This window comes from Mastomys coucha, unplaced genomic scaffold, assembly GCF_008632895.1.
Source record: "Mastomys coucha isolate ucsf_1 unplaced genomic scaffold, UCSF_Mcou_1 pScaffold21, whole genome shotgun sequence".
Taxonomy (NCBI): Eukaryota; Metazoa; Chordata; class Mammalia; order Rodentia; family Muridae; genus Mastomys; species Mastomys coucha.
The window spans coordinates 85,195,109-85,214,316 of NW_022196904.1; the positions used below are offsets into that span (position 1 = coordinate 85,195,109).

The following is a 19,208-nucleotide window of genomic DNA, read 5'->3' on the forward strand; positions in this document are numbered from 1 at the left end:
AGAAGATGCTGTAGTTTCCATGGCAATTAATGGTGTTAAGTGCACTTCATAGCTCAAAGGTCTCCAGAGAAGCAAGAGAAAGGTGTGTGTGTGTGTGTGTGTGTGTGTGTGTGTATGTGTGTGTGTATGTGTGTGTGTGTAGTTTTTTTTTTTTCTTTAATAGTGCTTGAAGAAAAAAAGTGTTTGCTTGAAAACTCCTTTCATTGGCTATTGGACAAGAGTTTAATTTTTGAATTCTTGATAAGATATGCAAAATAATCTTAGTGACAGGATCATAAATATAGTTACAGGACCCCAAATATGTTCTCTGCCAGGTGAAGGGGACTCTTCTGAAGGCAATATGCTGTCCTCTGCACCTGGTGGGAATTCTCTTACACAACAGTTACTGGCTGCCCAGGGAAGTGTGGCCTTGTTGTAGTGTATATGGACTCTCAGCAAGGAGAGATTGGTAGGACCTCTATGGTAGCCCAGTCACAGGGGATACCAGATCAGCATGTGGCTAACTAACATCTCTTTATTAAATGGCTACTCTGTACCTGGCACTTTGTTGGGATGACACACAGGTCTCCCAGCTAATCCTAAAGGGCATAGGGAGATCTCCAATTTAGAGGATCCTGAGCCTCAAGGGAGACTAAAGAAGTTATACACTGCACATGAGAGGACTAAGATTTTAGGGCAAGCCACCATGAGCTGCAGAGTAGCCATGCCATTTTAGGCTTCTCTGTTTTTCCACCACCAGGAGATCATCCCTAAGTTGGGAGGTCAGGCAGCAGTTTAGACAGTAAACATCACTGCAGGTGTCCTCTGGGAGCAGACTCATGTCACATACTGACTCTGTCATACCTCAGCCAGGAACATTGAAAATAGTCTCATATTTCCACAACTGTAGAATAAACTGTCATTGGCTACACTGCAGTGTAGTTGTAAGAATTATTGATGAAGAATATAAATAACCAAAGCAGATATGGACCAGCCGGGACCTCAGGACACAGCCGCTCTAGTGATGTGGATTTCTGTGCTTGAAAAGGGTAGACCAAGCCTCTAGGCTGTTCTTCAAGGCCTTCATCAGCCATCTTGCTCTTAGGCTGCCTCCCATATACAGTGCAAGTTTGTCATACTTTCTACTGATGTTAAGGATTTGAGTTGTTTCAGTGTTTACTGTTAGACACAATGATGTAAATCTACTGGGTTTTTGTTCTGGGTTAGGCTTTGGGCCTGGTGTCTGCAAGATCGCAAAAATAACACCACATTTTTTTCTAGAAATTTCCAGTTTACTGACCTGACTGCTAACTTATACTGTAGATAGACAGTTCATCTAGGCTCCTGAATAGAGGCCTATGGCTGTTTCATCTTAAAAATCAAACCAGTAGAAGCTATCTCACTCCTTTCATCCTAGTACTGGGGATGTTGAGGCATGGCATGAGTTTGAGACTAGCCTGGGCTAGTATGTGAAATCCTTCAAGACAGGGGGAAAAAAAGTCATTGTATAAACTTGTTATAATGGTAGAATGAAATTAACAAGAGGCAGTATTTCATAAGCACTCTATAAGTCTGGCCCATTGATCTGCTCCTTTTTGTTTTTTTCTATGGATTATGGGATGGAGCTATAAAAAGACTCAACCCTGGACAGTGAGGTGCTCAGAAGGTAAAAGCACTTGTCATACACGTCTGATGGCATGAGTTGAATGCATGGAAAATGGAGAGAACTGGCCTCTAAATGTTGTCCTCTGCCTGCCCCCCCCCCCAATGCAATGGTTGACACTTGCCTGCAATTTCTTATCTCCTGAACACACATAATAATGAATAAATAAATGATTTTTAAAAACCAGTCCCATTCCTATCTGACTCCCTCATCCTGTCCCTCTCCCCTGTCTGATGAGGCGCACCTGTGACACTATTTTGACCCGTTTCCTTCTCCTTTTTCCTTTCACTTCCTAAGGTAAAGTTCCGTATGCTTGTCATGTGCCCTCTGGCTTATCCTTTCCAACAGTGCCACCACCAAGGCAGTTCCAGTCTCACTCCCTGATATCTGGGAGAAGAAACTGAGGTACAGAGAAGCAAAAGCCCCTGGTCCCAGGTCCCCTGGGGAGGCAATGCTGGAGCTGGCTCCAGAGACCTAAACCAAACAGGCTTCTGCCTAAAGGGCATGTGTTCACTAGCCTGCTCCTAAGTGCTGTGATGACTCCATTCAGAGCCCTTACAGCATATGAGGTGCCTTCCTCAGTGAGAGGGATGAAAGGGGGCTGAGAACTCAGTTAAGCAAATCAGTGTAGTGAATGCCTGGCTCTACCCAGCCTTGAGACTCAGTCTGACATGAAGGCAGAAACTACAGTCTGCATAGGGGGAGGTGCTTTCTGTGCTCAGGCTGAAGTTGAGAGTGCTTCTACCTGGTAAAATCCAGGGAGGGCTTCTGGAAGTGGTGTCTCCTGAGGCCCTGTTTCCCCTAGCTCTCTTCTGCTGGAGGAGAGTGCATCCCTGTAAGTCCATCTCCTTCCCCTCCCCCTCCCCCTCCTCCACCTCCTCCTTCTCCCCCTCCTCCCCCTCCTCCCCCTCCCCCCTTCCCCTTCCCCCTCTTCCTCCTTCTCCCAGGGCAGCCAAGGATCTTAGTTCTGCTTTCTAATCCCCTGCAGGTTTCTGGTGCTTAAGAAAGGCCCTGCATGCAGACTTCACCTGTAAGGTGAGCCTCCCTCCCCTTCTCTCTCTCCCTTCCCCACCTCCATCTAGTCCACTGTGGACACAAGCTTGTGAAAGAGAGGACTGTTTGTTTTATAACGGGAGCTTAACACGATTCGTTTCAGATTCCCTAAGGACTTTTGTAAAGTTTGGACTGAGTGATAATATATTTTTTTTGTTAAACTCAAGACCTAACAAGCAGGAAGTGGTGTTCGACAACATAATAGAGCTGATATATTGCAAAGCAGCTTTTCACCGGAGTCTTCCGTGGTTCCAGAATCTTTGGACTTTTCCTATACCACCTGCCTCAGCAGGGAGATTAAAGGGGCTTTGGGGATTTGCTATATCACACACAAGGTCCTGTCCTAATGCTACTGACAAAGGCTGAGAGTCCTGGGACAATGGCAGCTGACCTCCAGACCTCCTAAGAATGGTGGTCTGGCATCCTGTGCAGAGCCAAGAGTGCTGAAGGCAGTGTTCTCTTAGAGGGCCTGGCTCCCCAGTCACCCCAAGAGCTTAGAATTTGGAGGCTGCAGAGGTGGTTCATTTGGCAAATCACTTGTCCAGCAAGCATGTGGACTAGAGTTTAAGCCCTCAGATACTGTGAAAAAAAAATTGTGAGGTGTTGTAACATGTATTTGTAATGTGAGGGTTGGAGAGACAGAGACAGAAGGATTCTTGGAGATAGCTAAAAAGACAGCCCAGCCAATTCAGTGAGCTCTGGGCCAATGTGAGGCCCTCTCTCAAAACAAAGACAAAAAATCCAAGGTGAAATCTCAAAGAAATGTGGACCCTTTTCTGTGTCCTAGACATAAGGCCATGATGCCATAATCAAAGGTGGACACTGGATGAGGGGAGAGGAGACTAGGGAGCAGGTTTTGTGTAAGTACACACGAGGTTGACTTCTAGCCTCTATGTGAATGCACACACACACACACACACACACACACACACACACACACACACGTAGGGCTATGGCAAGGGGCAGGGTATTATCCTTTACAAAGCATTAGTATTATCTGAAAGGTTCTAATACTCCATTCTGGACCTACTAAGTCACAAGCCCCAGGGGCCAGACCCAGCATTTGCACTTGAAGGGAGGCCTCTGGGTAATTTGTAATTCTTGCTAAAGCTTGAGAAGCACTTGCTACTCAAACTGTGGTCCCTGACCCAGCAGCTTCAGCATTGCCTTGGAACAACTTAGAAAAGGCAGGCACCAAATCAGACTCTGAATTCAACAATACTGCCAGTTGACTCTCACTCACAATGGAGCTAGGTTCCGTTCCTGTAGCCACCACTGGACACTGGCAGCAAAGGGTCAGGTATTTCAGTTAGGTATGTGACTTCTTTAGGCCCCAACATTTTGATGAGATCATGGGTTATGAGGTCACCTCCCACAGCCTCTGCTGCATGGGAGGTACTCACTCTCCTAGTGACAGGGCCCTGTTCCTGCAGCCACCAGCCATGTGTTAAGATTTTCTTGAAATAAAAAGCCCCCGTTGGAGTTCTCATTCTGCTATAGAAATCTTCATCCAGGTTCCTTTTGAAGTCTTTCATTGTTTTGTGTAAGTTCCTCATTACCTTCTGGTCAGGGCACCTCTGGTGACCTTAGAACACAAATCAAGAGTTTCTTTAAGGCCAACTGAACCCGACCCCAAAATCTACCATGCAGAGTACATTTGAAGACAGCTCTCTGACATGCACTGGTACTTCAAGAAAGGAGAAAAAAGGATTCCTACAACCTGATACATGGCTGAAAAAAAAAGCTAAATGACCTTAGAAGCATGTATACACCCTGCCCCTTCCTTGCATCCTCTGGAGTTGTGATATCTGAGGTGATGAGCCCATGTGGAGCCTTCTCTGTGCCCTAGACATAAGGCCATGATACCAGAATCAAAAAGGGAACTCTGGACGAGGGGAGAGGAGACTAAGGGACAGGAAGACACACTTTATGTGTCTCCACGGAGACAGGAATCGTGTCCTTCCAGTTCTGGGTCAGGGCCCCAGACAAATAATGCTTTCCTTCCCCCTACCCCAGGAAGACAGTTTTAAAATGCACCTTTGGGGCCAGCCTGCTAAGTGCACCAAGGGGCCCTCAGACTCTACAGGGGAAGGGAGATGGCAGGGTGCTTGCGTGACAGTGAAATTCAAGAGGCTCTAAAAAGCCTGTATCCTCTGACCTACTAATTCTATTTCTGGGAATCTGTGCTAAGAAAACAATCTGAAATGTAGGCAAAACTGCATCCCTACTGGCAAGCACTGTGGCTTTGGTTCTGAGTAAAAACTGGAAACCACTAAATGCTTCCCTGTAGGAGACTGGTTAGGTGAATTATGGCTTACTTGGGGGATGGAGTATTTTGTAGCTGTTAAAAATGATGTTTGCTAAGCTTTTAATAGCAGGGCACAATGTGTCTTGCAGACCATTAAGTATGAAAGACAGGATGCAAGTTCTCCGAGTTAAAATCTGAGCTTCGTGAAACGACAGAAAAATGACAGACAGCACATGAGCAGGAGAAACCAGCTCCCACTGGTTTTCTAGGCACTAGGATTGTGCTGTGTGTGATTTTGTTCTGTCTCACCTTGTTGGTTTCCCCCCACCCCCCACATTTGAAAACCACTGCTCATCTGTGTTAGGAGATTGTCTGAGGCTTGCTTGTGATAAAGCAAATAGTCATGGCTGGTCCGAAGCCAGGCATGGAATGTAACAGCTGCTTCTATCTTCTAAACATGCATTGCTTCTGAAATGAGAAAAAAATTCAATAAACATTATTTACCAAATTAATTCAAATCAAAATAAATAAATACAATAAAGCATTGGTGCATCCTGTGGAGGATGGCCTCTGCTCCCAAAGGAGGTGGCAGCCTGTTCCCAGCTTATCGTTTTTGGGGGATCTTCAAAAACCAGCCACTGTGAAATTGACTTCTAACGGATCTTAATTGAGATGGGCCCTAAATGCAAGGATCAGAAATGACATTTGGGCTGTCTGTCCCCATGCTGCTTTGCGGATGAGTCTTGTACTTTCCTATGTGTCCGAGATGTCTGGAGCATGTAGTGGGAACCCTGGTCCAGGTTCCATCCCTGCCTTTCAGAAATAAATCCAGGGCCTGGCACACACTGGCAGTAGTTTTTGCCAACTCCAAGCAGAGTGCTAGTTGATCTTAATCCACCTGGACTTGCATAGAGTTGAGCCCTTCGTCCTCACCTACCTACACCTTGATACTCTTGTCACATGGGCTCCCTTTCCTTAACAGTGACAGGCTGCAGGACATGGGCAGGGACTGCCCGTAAATGCCACAGTGAGCTATGAACTAAGCACCATTAACTCTCTCTCTCTCCTCTGCTTTGTATCAAATACCATTAAATATTTCTTCTGCTGCTTGCTGGAATAGTTCACATGATTTCAGGGGTGGTCTTGTATGCCATCCTCAGAATTTCATCTACCTGTGAACTAATCAATTACTTAAGTATGCCTTAAAGCAGGATGCCAGAAGCCTGGAGTAGTCTCACATCTCCCTGGCCAGTTTTACCTTGTATATCATCTTGGGCCTGGTCCCTTTTCCCTGTCCTCCCCCAGAACCCCTCTTTCAGCATTCTTCTGTCCATACATCTATGGCTTTCACAGATGGAACAATGTAACCCTTCCTTCCAAAACCTTACTGGCCTTCCTCCCCTTTCCTGTTCAAACTGGCTGATTAAAGCATTTTATCCACTCTGACAAATGTTCTCTCTCTGATATATCCTATTTTTTTTTCAAACTAGTGGCTAGCATCTTGACATCACATCACCTGGGTATGTTTCTTTGGCCAGTAAATGTTAACCAAGTGCTGGAAAGCATCAATGCTACAGTGAGAGGAGCTGATAGGAAAAGGGAAGCAGACCACTGATATGACTTAACAATACAACAAGACAACAAACACTCTGTGACTCTGACATTCCTCATAGCCTTTAGATGGGAGATTTTCTCAGAAATGGAAACTGTGCAAATTGACTCAAGAAGAATTAGAAAGACTCGAAAGGAGAAAGATCCTATATTCACAGGGCATATTGCTCAACTTACCGGAGGCTCCCTGAGAAGAAATATTGGGAATCTTTTTGTCTCAACAAAAACTATGTAATCAACACCATCATTGTGTTCTGTGTCTGTGGGGAAGCTGGAAGACTGTGGGCCCCTGGGTAGTGGTGTATAGAATTTTAACTTTCCCTCATTTCTCTGTATATACTGGACTCAGAGACTGCACTGTGTCTCCATGTAAATATGGACAGTTGGCATTTATGAATATGCACCAGCCTACTTTCTCTTCTTTAATGAAAATAAGAGACAGACAAAGGGAGAGACAGAAAAGAGAAACAGAATGCAATATGAAGGTCAACAATAAATGGATTCGAGATGCCTGGATGGGTCCAGTAGACATCTTTATAATGACTTCTCCTTCCCATGTTTATTGTGATATTTAATGGATACCCTTGCATTGCAAGATGACACTTATAAAGTAAAATTCTCTCCTAACGATGACTTGAGCCCTGCCCTTCAATGGGAGAGTCAGCAGAACCTGGAGAACTTTATCTGGAATTTAAATTCTCTACTGTGATTTCATTCAGTTTCATTTGTTTGTTTCTTTACCCAGCTTTCACTGAAAAGAAAGGAAAGATGATATTCACTTTCAAACAAGTACAAATTGCTTTGCTTCAATAAAATTAAATCTGTCTTTGTATCCCTATCTTTGTATGTCTGTCTCTGTCTCTCTGTCTGTCTCTCTGTCTCTGTCTGTCTCTGTCTCTGTATGTCTCTCTCTCTCTCTCTCTCTCTCTCTCTCTCTCTCTCTCTCACACACACACACACACACACACACACACACACACACACACGCACGCACATTCCAGGTTTAGAGAACTCAACACCAGATGAGAGAAGCCCAGCCCCAGCTCTTGCTTGTGTGGGTACAAGTTTCTGTTTACCCCTTTCTAGTCCTGTAACCTTGGGTGCATGACTTATTCTCTCTAAATCTGAGTTCCCATAGAAATCCAGTCCAGGAAGCAGTTATCATACTACGGCAGTGCTGGGAGCCTTCTGGCATGGCTGTCTTAGGTGAATTGGACTATCAGCCATGCTACCAATAACTATTCCAAAGTCTTATTAAACTCCTCACTCTTAAGGTATGGACTTTTAAGCGATTTGCAATGTTTGGAAGACATCCATGACAGGGAAGTGTTGAGCATCCCAAACCCTGTGCTTAATTCTTGGTTATCTGTGCAATATGGCCCATTTAGTCCTCAAAGCAATTCCATGAGATGGGCTTTACTCTCATCTCCATCTTAGAGATAGAGAAACTATGTGAAGACAGTCCAGAGTGTGCCTCAGCCAAAGTCCACCACGGCAGAGACAGGAATGGAACTGAGCAGTCTGCTCTCAGAGAACTTGGCTACCATGGCTTTCTGCATCTGATACAGCCTCATATCTGACATGCCTTTGAGAATTGCCCCATGGTATCACTTGCATTGCTCATATGCTCTCTGCACTAACCACACACTCTTACTTTTACAAAGTGAGAAATTGAGAGCCATGAAGAGACTTAGTCATAGTCAATAGGATATCTTAACTCAAAGCCACTGTCTTTATCCCTTGGGATCCCCAAGGCTGTTTCTGCATCCTTGGGAATCGGGCCGAGGATACTTAGCTCAGAAGGGATCCAAAGCCCTTAGAAAGGTACACAGGAGCAGTGTGTGCTAAGTGGATGGCAGTGACAAGTTACTGCATTTGGTACTGTCAAACGACATTTGCTTCCTTTGTCTATCTTGAACACAGAAACTCTAAGAGGTCTAACTTCTTCCCATGCACCCTTACAGCAAAATTAATTGATGCCAGGTGTGCTGGAAAGCGCAAGGGTGCAGGTCACTGCACCGAGTCTATCTACATCTGCGCATGACCGAATCTCCCTCAAATGATACTTGGCTACATGAAATGAGCCTGTGTGTTTTGAAAGTGTCTGATTTAGAATTTGCAACAGCAAATATGATTTCCTTCCCCTTCTCTGGTTGTATTTTTCATGGAACAGAGCCATATATCTTTCTTTCTTTCTTTTTTCTTGTTATGGAAAGCCGACATTGAAAGACATTCTGCTGGAGCTTTTCAGTGGGACTTTTCAAGGCAGGCCTGCTGGGGAAGTGTTAACTGAGCACTTCCTATGAGTACAGGGTTGTGTGGATTGCAGAGGAAACACAAAACACAACCCTATGGCTCAGTGGGATCAGGTCCTGGCGGAGGTATAACTGCCACACAGACCGGAGGCTAGAACCCCATAGAGCACCAGACAGCTCCTAACTCTTCAGGTCTGTGTTAGACGAGGCTCTACAGAGACTCAGAACCAAGAGGCTAGTAGATTAAAGGAAGAGAAGTATAAAGAGATTACTCATGTAATTATGGAAGTTGAAAAGTCTCACCAGCTGCCAGCAAGCACAGAGAAACCAGTAGTGTTGACACCAGTCAATCCCAAAGGCCTATGAACTCACAGCATGCACCTCCCAGAAGAGATTAGTGACCAGCAGCCAAGGAAGATGGTTCTCCCAGTTTAAGCTCCACACTTCCCCTCTGTTCGGACCCTCAAGGATTAGCCAGTACCCAGTCATACCAAGTGCTCCATCTTGACTCAATCTACAGAGTCTCTTCCACAAAACATTTCTGCCTATACCCCCCAGAAGCATCCAGTAGATCAGTCCAGTCAATTCATAAAACTAAGCATTCATGTCCAGTCCCAGGCCAGGGACAGCTTTCCAAGAAGTGTTTGCTTGCAAGTAGGTTGAACAATCCAATCCAGACGGCACTCCTAAACTGTTAGCTGCATATCAATCTGCAGGGACTAATATCATAACATAATTAGTGTAGCAGTGCTCCCAACTTAATTGAAAATGCTGCATATGAGGGGCAGTTAATGAGAAATGCAAGGTTTGATGATTCAGAACTGCAGAGACTTTGTGGTGTAGCGGGTGTAGCTGGGAAGTGTTGGATTTATTTCCTTTTGCTATTCTCTTTGTACATCTGGACAGGAAGGGTCTGAAAGGAGTTGCTAACAGTATGTATGGTGAGGGAGCTTTGATTATCTGGATGTCCCTCAGCTATTTGGAACACAGCAGAGAGCCAGCCAAGCAGGAAGCAAAAAAATAAGCCTCTGCACCAACAAAACACATTTTAATTTGTCCATACAACAGTCTTTTCACATTTCTGATAAGAAATCCTCGCAGCCCACCCCATCAAAATTAATGTTTACGTTATCCACAACGTTAGTAAGCCAGGTGATCTGCGTTCTGAGTCCTTAGTGAGGCAGCAGCTGCACCTCCAGCCAGGATGGAGGCGCCTTCAGGGATGCTTGCCTCTGCACCTCCATCCAGTCTCAGGAGGGCTTTAAGGCACAAGGTTATATTTTGGGTTTAGGGAAGACAAAGAGGTAACAATCTCTGCTCATAGCAAGTCTGCAGGAGGGGGAGATATGATTCAATCTAGTTCTGGCTAGTTTAAACCGAAAAGGATTTAAAGGAAACCATTAGTGTACCTACACATTTTCTTAAAATAAAAACACTTAAAATGTTTTTATTTGTTAGCTTATTTCTTTAACTATGTATGTACGTATGTATATAAATACATATGTATGTATATGTATGTATGTATGTATGTGGGAGGGGGCACTTGTGACATGGTATGCATTTGGAGACCAGAGAAAAACTTGTGGGAGTCACTTCTCTCCTCTGCCTTTTAGGTCCTGGGGATCAAACTCAGGTCATCAGACTTGGCAGCTAATGTCTCTGCCTACTGAGCCAGCTCATTGGTTGGCTCTTTGTGATTGCACTCGGGACACTGAGTGGAGGGCAGACAGCTCCAAAAAGCTGTTGAAGACTTTCTACCATTACCATGCGACTTTCCCCTTGCTTGTAGAGCTCCAGCACCCAGCTGTATAAGAGTTAGTTGCCACAGTCTTTATTTCTGCCATGTTATCAGATGATAGAAGGGTTGTGGGAGTATCATACATAGCCCTGACTCATAACTCCTAGAGTAGCAACCAGGGATCTGAATACCAGGAACCCCAAGCATCCTTTTCACAAGGGCACGTTAGCCCAAAGAGAACTGCAGACACTCTCAGAAGCTTGTCCCTCTGCTTAGAACAACAGCAGCAGCCTCCTCCCCTGTGTTCAGTGACATACAGAGATGGGTGTGGACCTTGGGGACATTGGGGATCATGGCAGTGATGTGAACAGGTTCAGCTTTTAGAAGAAAAGACAAAACATCTATTCATTCTGTTCTTTCTGGTTTGGGGTTTTTCTCTGGGGTGGGGAAGCAGAAACAAAGTCTCCCTTTATATCCCAGGCTAGCCTGAACCTCACTGTTAGTGCAGAGTGGCCTTGAAGTCAAGGTCCTTCTGCCTCTTTCTCCTAAGTGCTGGGGCTACGTGTATGTGACATCACGCCTGACTCATTCTTATAAGAAGTCTTAATTCTTATCTTGAAATTTAGACAGATCTCTGCAAGCCAAATGAAAGTGTGGGGAACAGTCTGGAAGGCGGTAACTGGCGGGAGGGAAAGGTCATTACCTAGATCAGGTTAATTAACATACCATTCCAATATGTATCTGCACATTTGCATATTCATTTCTATTCACATGTTTATGCATCTGTATCTGTGTAGAGGCTGCCATTAAGACTCCTTTCCCCCACCTCCACTCCCAGGGCTCTGTTCTCTTTTCTTTGCCCTTCCATACTTTGCTGACCTGAGCTCCCCTTGGGTCAGTCAGAGCCATGGGCAAAGCCACTGGTCACTGATCACCAGGCTTCACCACCACAGGCCTCTATCTCCTGTCAGATAACAAGAGAGAACCACAGCAAGAGCTCTGACTGTCCTCAGCTCCTCACACTTCACATTCTTCACACTGTCCTTTAGAGGAGGGACACTTTGGCCTCAGGAGTTTAGCTGAAATGAGTGCCGGGAACATTGTCTAGAGCTTTCAGTCTCCTCTCGGTGTTGTGAAAAGTCCGTGACTTCGATGAGCCTTCTATAGAGTCTATGTATATGTGATGGGTGTTTGTGTATACATACTTGTGTGCGTATTCCCTCACCTGTGTGTGCACTTGTGTGAGTGTGTAGGCCAGAGATCGATGTCAGGTGCCTTCCTGTATTGCTCTCCAGCTGATTTTCTAGCGCCTCTTCACTGCACCTGGAACTCATCAATTTGGCTAGGCTGGGTAGTTAATGAACCCCAGGAATCATCCTGCCCCCACCACCCCTCCCAGCAACGGGGTCACAGACATGTGTGCTGTGTCCAGGTTTTACAGGACTGCTGGGGATCCAAACTCAGGTCCCCGTGCTTGTGCAGCAAGCACTTTAGCCAGTGAGCTATCTCCCCAATCTTATCTCTAGAAATCTCGAAAGTTACTGCAAGTGCTGCTATCTTGCCTAGCCAGTCCTCCTGGCCAGCTGCCCAGAGAAGATCAGGGGAAGCCAACCACATGCTCCGCCAGCAGGGAAGCAGGAAGCAGGCCCACGGTTTCCTAAGGGAAGCACAAGCTTTGGGAAATAAGCAAGCCTCCATTCCCACACAGCAATTATGTGCACAATTACATTTCCAGCAGGTGTCACTTAAGAGGGTGAAACCCATTAACTGTTCAAATGAGAAAGCAGAAAGAAGTCTCTGAGAACACCCAAGCAAGGTATACTCTGCAACATAGGGAGGGGACACGTGCGGGCCTCCACCATGTGTTTCCCCCCAGTCAACCTGAATACAATACCATGTGTAAAAGTACATGGGCCTGATGCAAACTAGTGTAGAAATAAAACTTAGCCAGGAGAGTAAGCCATGATGCTTGACTTGTGTGAACACCAACAAGGGAATGAGTATGGATAGCACTGGATGTTTGCTTTCAAGCCCAGAGAGAGATCTGAGTCTCTTCATCACCCACATCCTCATTCTCCTATTTTAGATTTCAGGGTATCAAGCACATGGGAAATAACCAATAAATACATGGTAGACATTTTTATAGCAATTTTCTCCATATTGCTTAAATGATAAACTAGATGTTTTGTAGGAACATCTAAGGAGAGAGAGACTTCCAGGCCTGCACGAGCTTGCTTAAGTTGACATTTACCCTAGAAAGTGACTATTATTGCCCTCATTAACAGATGAAAAGATGGAAGAAAGGAGAAGGATCTCACCCCAGTATGCTTGTTAATGAACTGCAGACCTTGGATTGAACCCAGGCCTGCCTGACTCCACTGAGCAGCCTAAGTTGGGACCCATTTTATTACAGAAGTGAAGCATGCTCTCCCTGGTGATGTCATACAGGAGGCAAGTTCAAGGATCAGAGCTTCAGGTCCTACTCACTAGAAGGCCTCAGGGCCTCTCTGAGACAAGAGGAACTTCCTTTTGCTCTGCTCAGGTCAGCCCTAGCTTTGGTCCTCATGGGCTTCCTGATGGTCAAAGAACTGAAAGCTAGAAATGGGGTAACCGTTTCCCAACCTCCTCTCTTCAGTCATACTGCCATCAATATGAAGTGGCACAATTGGGTCTATGCCTTGCCAAGCATACCATTTCTGCACTGTCTAAAATAGAGAAACAACTTCCAGATGTAGGTAGGTTGACACCAAGAATTGCCATCACACCCGCCTTCCCCAAGCCCCTGCCTCTGCCGTCATCTGGCCCCTGCCTCCGCCGTCATCTAGCCCTTTACACGGGTCTCTCGGCTCATCTTTGTTGCTTCCTTTACTCATGTCAATCATACAGTTGAGGGTGAACTTTGAAAACATTTCATTGTATCTATTCAGCCAGTTGTTCAACCTTCCATTCACCCAAGGCATAATTACAGGGTGTGAATATTTACTACGAGGTAGAGTTGAGATTTGAGATGGATACAAAATTCATTCGGAAGTCATCTCCATGTTGGAGAGATAGATCACCAAAAATGACTACAGGCAGCCAACGGACAGGCCCCATTCTGTCTGGCAGCCTCTTCTAGGGGAGGTGGTTTGGCATCTAGGGCACTGTGCACTTACAGAGCTTTGCCTAGCACTACATCTTTGGGCAGCTACCAATATTTGGTTGGGGATGGGGGATCACGAGTTTCATACTGCAAGAACAGAGACCAAACCAAGAAGTACCCTTTTCTACAGGGCTAGAGTAGCAATTTGTAGACTATGGGAGGGTACACCCAGGGCAGAGAGCTTTCCATTTCTGGTTCCCTGGTCTTATCAAATCTCCTGTAATCTGGTCTCCAAGTTCTACCCTCCAACCAGATCAACTGATCAAGCCTTGTTTCTGACTGACTGACTTTCATCTGATCAACAATTTTATTCTCCCAAGTATTGCTACTTACAGGAGACCTGAATCTCACTCAGAGAAATTCATCTTTCGACTCTCTCTGTGGTCAACACTGTATATCTGGAATGCTGGCATTCTGCTCTGGAGCTGGGTCAGTAAGTGTGTGAAGAGAGGGTCATATGGGATGCACATGAGCCACCTCTGTCTCCTGTGTCTGCTGAGAGCCAGAGACTTGTAGATCATCAACAGGCCAGCTGTCACCTCCTGCTCTTCCAGTCAACTAGAGGAAATGGGAAAAGCCCTCCAGCTGTCCTTTCTGAGGGCAGATGGTGGCCTTGTATTTGGAGCTTGGGCTCAGGGTGGGAGTCATCTGTCATCTTCAAAGGGCTCTTCATCCAAAGAGTCTACTCTAGCTTGCAGCCTGGCCCTGTCTTCCCACCTGCCACCTCAGGTTCTCTCTTCAGCTTCTCTTTTGGGTTCCAAAAGAGAACATTTAGTATATCTGATAAGGCAAGTGTACAGAAGGTGCCCAATAAGTATCCTTTTTAACCAGCTGCCTCTAAATAGATTGCCACTTTTCTGTGAGTCTGCAGCCATTTGAAGTTAATTTCAAATTTAGAAATAAGATGACTACTTTAGATATTTTGCTTTGCCCCGATTTTCATTTATTTGGTTAGTAGAAAAACTGAGCATTTCCCCCACATGTTTATCCACTCAATATACTTGTTTCATAATTGGCCTCCTGCCCAATTTATTTATTCACCTCACCGTTTACATTGGATCTTTGCTGAGTGGGCATTAACCTTAATCTATGTCACATCCTACAGTATAAGGTTTTTAAATCCAATGTCCTTATTACTTGTTTTCTTTGTTCTATGTTGTACAGAATTACAGAGTGCAGTTAGTTAATTTCCACTCACATTAAGTTGTATCATCAGTGCTACACAATCTACACTGAATGTTGGAAGTGAGTCTCCTCAGGCAACATGTACTCTTCCTGCCCTAGCAAGCTGGGTGAGTTGATCAGGTTGAAAAGGGCCACAGAAGTGCTTCCAAAGGCAAATTCTTTGTTCTTTATGTCATCGAACCACTGGCTTCCGCTCATGTGTTTTGCTCTTAGTTAAAAGGCCAGCCACTTGTGTTTAAAGCTCTACTTGATCTTGATGGAGCTCCTCCTCTCTCCACCTACTGAGTACTGTTTTCCTTAATCAAATGTCACAGGATCAGAAAACATGAATGGAGGGTCATTGCATTGTTGATGAGGACCAAAAAGTCTTTTCCTCTTTGGTTGGGCTTCCCTATGAAACATGTGCTGTTGTGCTTGGATCCCTAGGTCTTCTCAGCTGCCCCCTGGCACAAGAGTGGAGGGCTATCTTCCTACAGTATCTGGTGTGGAAAATGAGGCTCAAGGGCTTGACTCTGTTCCCTACCAGTCAGGTGAGGGCCAGACCTTCCCCTCTAATGTCAAAACTGCTGTTGTTTTTGCCTTAACAAGTTCCTACTATCTAGTCATGGAAATGAGCAGTGGTTTTGGTCCTAAACTCGGCTCTAGAAGGAAAAGGATCTCCTGACCATCTAGAAGTTGCTAGATTAAATGTCTGGTGACAGTCTCACATGGATGCTGTTGGTAATATCCAACATGTTCTGGAAAGTCTGCAAGAAGTGACTTAACTGGCAGGCAGCTCTGCAATCTGCTTCTTCTGCTAAGCAGGATCTGTCCTTTTCCAGATCTTCATTATCCAGCTGAGGAAACAGGCAAGCCCAGACCACTCTAAAAAATGTGGGAAATGCATCAGGAGCTCATGCATTCATTCAGCAGATACTAAGAGTTATTTACTATCTAATGTCCCACTGTAAAATAATATGAATTATGCTTAACCCATCTAGCTTCAAATGAGTGAGACTCAAACTATGATTTATTTATTAGGCTCTGCACAATTACTAGGGGATGACCCCTAATCTAGTTCTCTAATGCTAGACTGGCTAATTCCCCAATTGTGCTCCCCAAGTACTTGCTGTTTGAATTCCTGTGTTATTAAGAATTTCGCTCGGGCAAGTGCTGCTGGTCCATCATGACTAATGGAAACCTCTTGCTTTCTCCATCTTCTCATCCTCTTCTCTCTCTCTCTTTCTCTCTCTCTCTCTCTCTTCCTCCCTCCCTCCTTCCCTCCCCCCTCTCTCTTTCTCCTTGTGGTTCCTACCTGTGACTTCCAGACTGGTAACTCAAATTCTACCTCTTTCTATTCTACCCAGTAATTAGTTGTAGCCATTTTTTTTTTTTTTTTTAACCAATGGTTTTAAATCGAGGAGTAAGGTTTGCACAATGAAGGCTAGTATAGGTGGGAATTTGCTCCTCTTGGAGCAACCAGATCTTGGATCACAGAAAAAAAGCATATAAATTCAAGCAGCAGCAGACCAACCCCCAACATCCCAGTAAGCACAACAGACCAAAATCAGGAAGTTTGCGGCAGGGAAGACCCAAATATGAATAGCCATTGTGGTCCAGGCATTGGAACCTTGGGGTGGCAGCCAGAGTCTCAGGATTAGAGAAGAACCCTCCAGGTAGCACAGAGAAACTGGGATTAAGTTCTGCTTTCAAGTGAGGGGCTTTGTGCTATCCTGGGGCTCCAGGCAGTCAGCAGGAGGACACCATGTTTGGTGAAGGAAAGGGTAAAAGCATGAGGGTGAATGTCTGAAAGACGTGGGAACTTGATAGCAAGGCTAGAGAAAGAGGTGGCGAAAAATTCAAGACTTTGTGTGGCAGATGTCGGCTGTGGCCAGACTGTGAAGGTTTGGTGGCATCCACAGGGACAAGGATACCAGGGACATATGCTGGGGTGACCATGTGCATACTATTGCTGTGAGTCAGGGATATTAGATGATGGCCTCGGCAAGGGTTCAGGCATACTTCAGTAGCAAGGGACATTAAGGCTCCTAAGTGCATAGGTAAGAGTAAGACACCCCTCCTGATCTTCTAGCCTCAGAGAACATCCCAAACAGCGTCCAATAGTGGGTGCATCAGTTACCGCTTTCTTGCTGCTATGAAGTATCCTAGTTAGGATTAGTATTGCTGTGATAAAACACCATAGCCAAAGCAACTCAGGGGAGGAAAGAGTTAATTTAAATCACAGTTCCAAATAACAGTTCATCAAAAGCAGTGAGGGTAGGAACTCAAACAGGGCAGGAATTGATGCAAAGGTTATAGGGGGATGCTGCTTACTGGCTTGCTCTCCCTGCCTTGCTTTGTTTTCTTATAGAAAGACCATCACCACCAGGATCAGGACAACCCGCACATGGGTGGCACCATCCACAATGCGCTGGGTGCTCCCCCATCAGTCACCAAGTAAGAAAATGCCCTACAGGTTTGCCTACAGCCCAATCTTATGGAGGTATTTTTTTCCATTGAGGTTCCTTCCTTTCAGGTGACTTTAGCTTGTATCAAGTTGACAAACCATTCAGCACAAACAGACTATGACTTAAGAAAAGAATGGTGGCAGGACAGTGATGGTTCATGCCTTTAATCCTAGTACGTGGGAGGCAGAGACAGGTGGATCTCTGAGTTTGAGGCTGGCCTGAAAGAAAGAAGAGTGTCTATCAGCTAGAGGAAATTCATTCTACCATGGTGTGGACGGCATAGGAATACCGAATTCCCTATGGTGCAGCAGCTATAAGTGAGGCATATATAGAAGAATATGATGAAAACTGGCTTTGGTTCACATTCTTCTTTTTATTCAATCTAGGACCCCAGCCCACGTAATGGAGTTTATTTCATTGAGGTTAAGCTTTCCCATTTCAGTAATTCTGTCCAGACTCTCTCTCCCAGTCATGCCCAGAAGTTTGTTTCTTAAGTGATCCTAGACTCTGTCAAGTTGCTAATCAGCACTAGCCATTAGAGTGGAAGCACCCCGCAATGGACCTTTTCATTGTTCTCCAGACTATCAAAGAGCATCTGAAGAACTGGGCCAACCAAGAGGAACTTAAGGACATGCAAGGACTAAATTGAATTAGGCATCATGGCTGGATATCCAGGAAGAGAAGGAGGCATTAGATATACACCCTGGGAAGCTGAATAAGCTATAGGTGTTAGTTAAAATAATTCCCCTGTTTTGGTTCACCATTTGTGACAAATGCAACATAGTAACAAAAGATCAGTACTAGGAAAATTAATTCACTGCAAGGAGTGAGGGAATTCTCTGTGCTGTCTGCATAGTATTTTTGAAACCTATCACTTCAGAAATTCTTATTTTAAATATGTAAAACATGTATTATACTAAATATGTTTAAAAGTGGAAGACATGTAAAATATAAGATATATTATATAATAATTAAAAAAAAAGTAAAGGGGGGATATATGTAAAACACACTTCCCTCCTTGATTTTCTTGTTTTCCTATATTTGGAAAGAGGTAGTTCTCTCATGTCTTGGTCTCCCCTCTGGCCATGTTTTCAGCTTTACTAGGATAGAAGTGGCAGGTGTCCACCCAGTGGGCCTGGGAGAGCTGAGCAGGTGGGTCAGGAGGCTGAGCTGGGGAGGAAGTCTGTGTTGGAGTCTCAGCCTCGGGTTTCCTCCCTGGGGCTAGTTTCCAGGAAAGTGACTATGCGGTGGTTCATTAACAGTCCTGATGTTCAACAGCTGGTGGTCCTTTCACTTCCGCTGGAGGACATTGCTCCCAGACCCTTGGATCAGTCAATAAAAAGGCCACCTGTAACCAAGGCTGGAGCAGAGTAGAAAGCAAATGTGTCCCAAGATCCCAGAACCTCTGCTCATGGTGAGGAGCTGACCTCTGCTGTGAACCTGCCACCAGGGGACTTGTTCATGTGGAGCACTGGCTGGGCTTTTGTGCCTTGTTTCTGGTTTTTGTTTGTTTGGTTGGTTGGTTGGTTTGGTTTGGTTTTTTGGTTTTGTTTTGTTTTTCCCTTCCATTCCAGTTGGTATCTGTCTGTTTATATATACTTTAAAAAAATACATTTAAATGCTTCTTTACTAACAAAGGCTAGACTATCTCTTAGAGGTCATGCCATCATGCCATTTCTGCTGAGTTCTGTCTTTTCTGGACTGTCATTGGTTCCATTAAACTCAGGCTCCCCTGAACTAAAGCAGGACAGCCTGACCTCCCTCAAGTTTGTATGTCACGGTGGAACTTACTGGCATTCATTGGCTTGATAGATGGTTGGTTTTCCCATGCTCATTTACCAGAAAGAGTCAAATTTAACTCCCTCTCTCTCTCTCTCTCTCTCTCTC

The 19,208-nt window shown here is 45.0% G+C and overlaps 1 protein-coding gene across 7 annotated transcripts in view; it reads left to right on the forward strand.

Moving 5' to 3' along the window:
- Tenm4 (teneurin transmembrane protein 4) overlaps positions 1 to 19,208 on the forward strand; it is a 702,050-nt gene that overhangs the window by 192,179 nt on the left and 490,663 nt on the right. The window contains exon 3 of one of the 7 annotated variants that reach the window (XM_031387403.1): positions 2,631 to 2,677. The exons of the other annotated variants lie outside the window; for them this stretch is intronic. The gene's annotated coding sequence lies outside the window, so the exon portion shown is untranslated. The remainder of the gene's footprint in view (positions 1 to 2,630; positions 2,678 to 19,208) is intronic. 7 annotated transcript variants of the gene reach the window in all.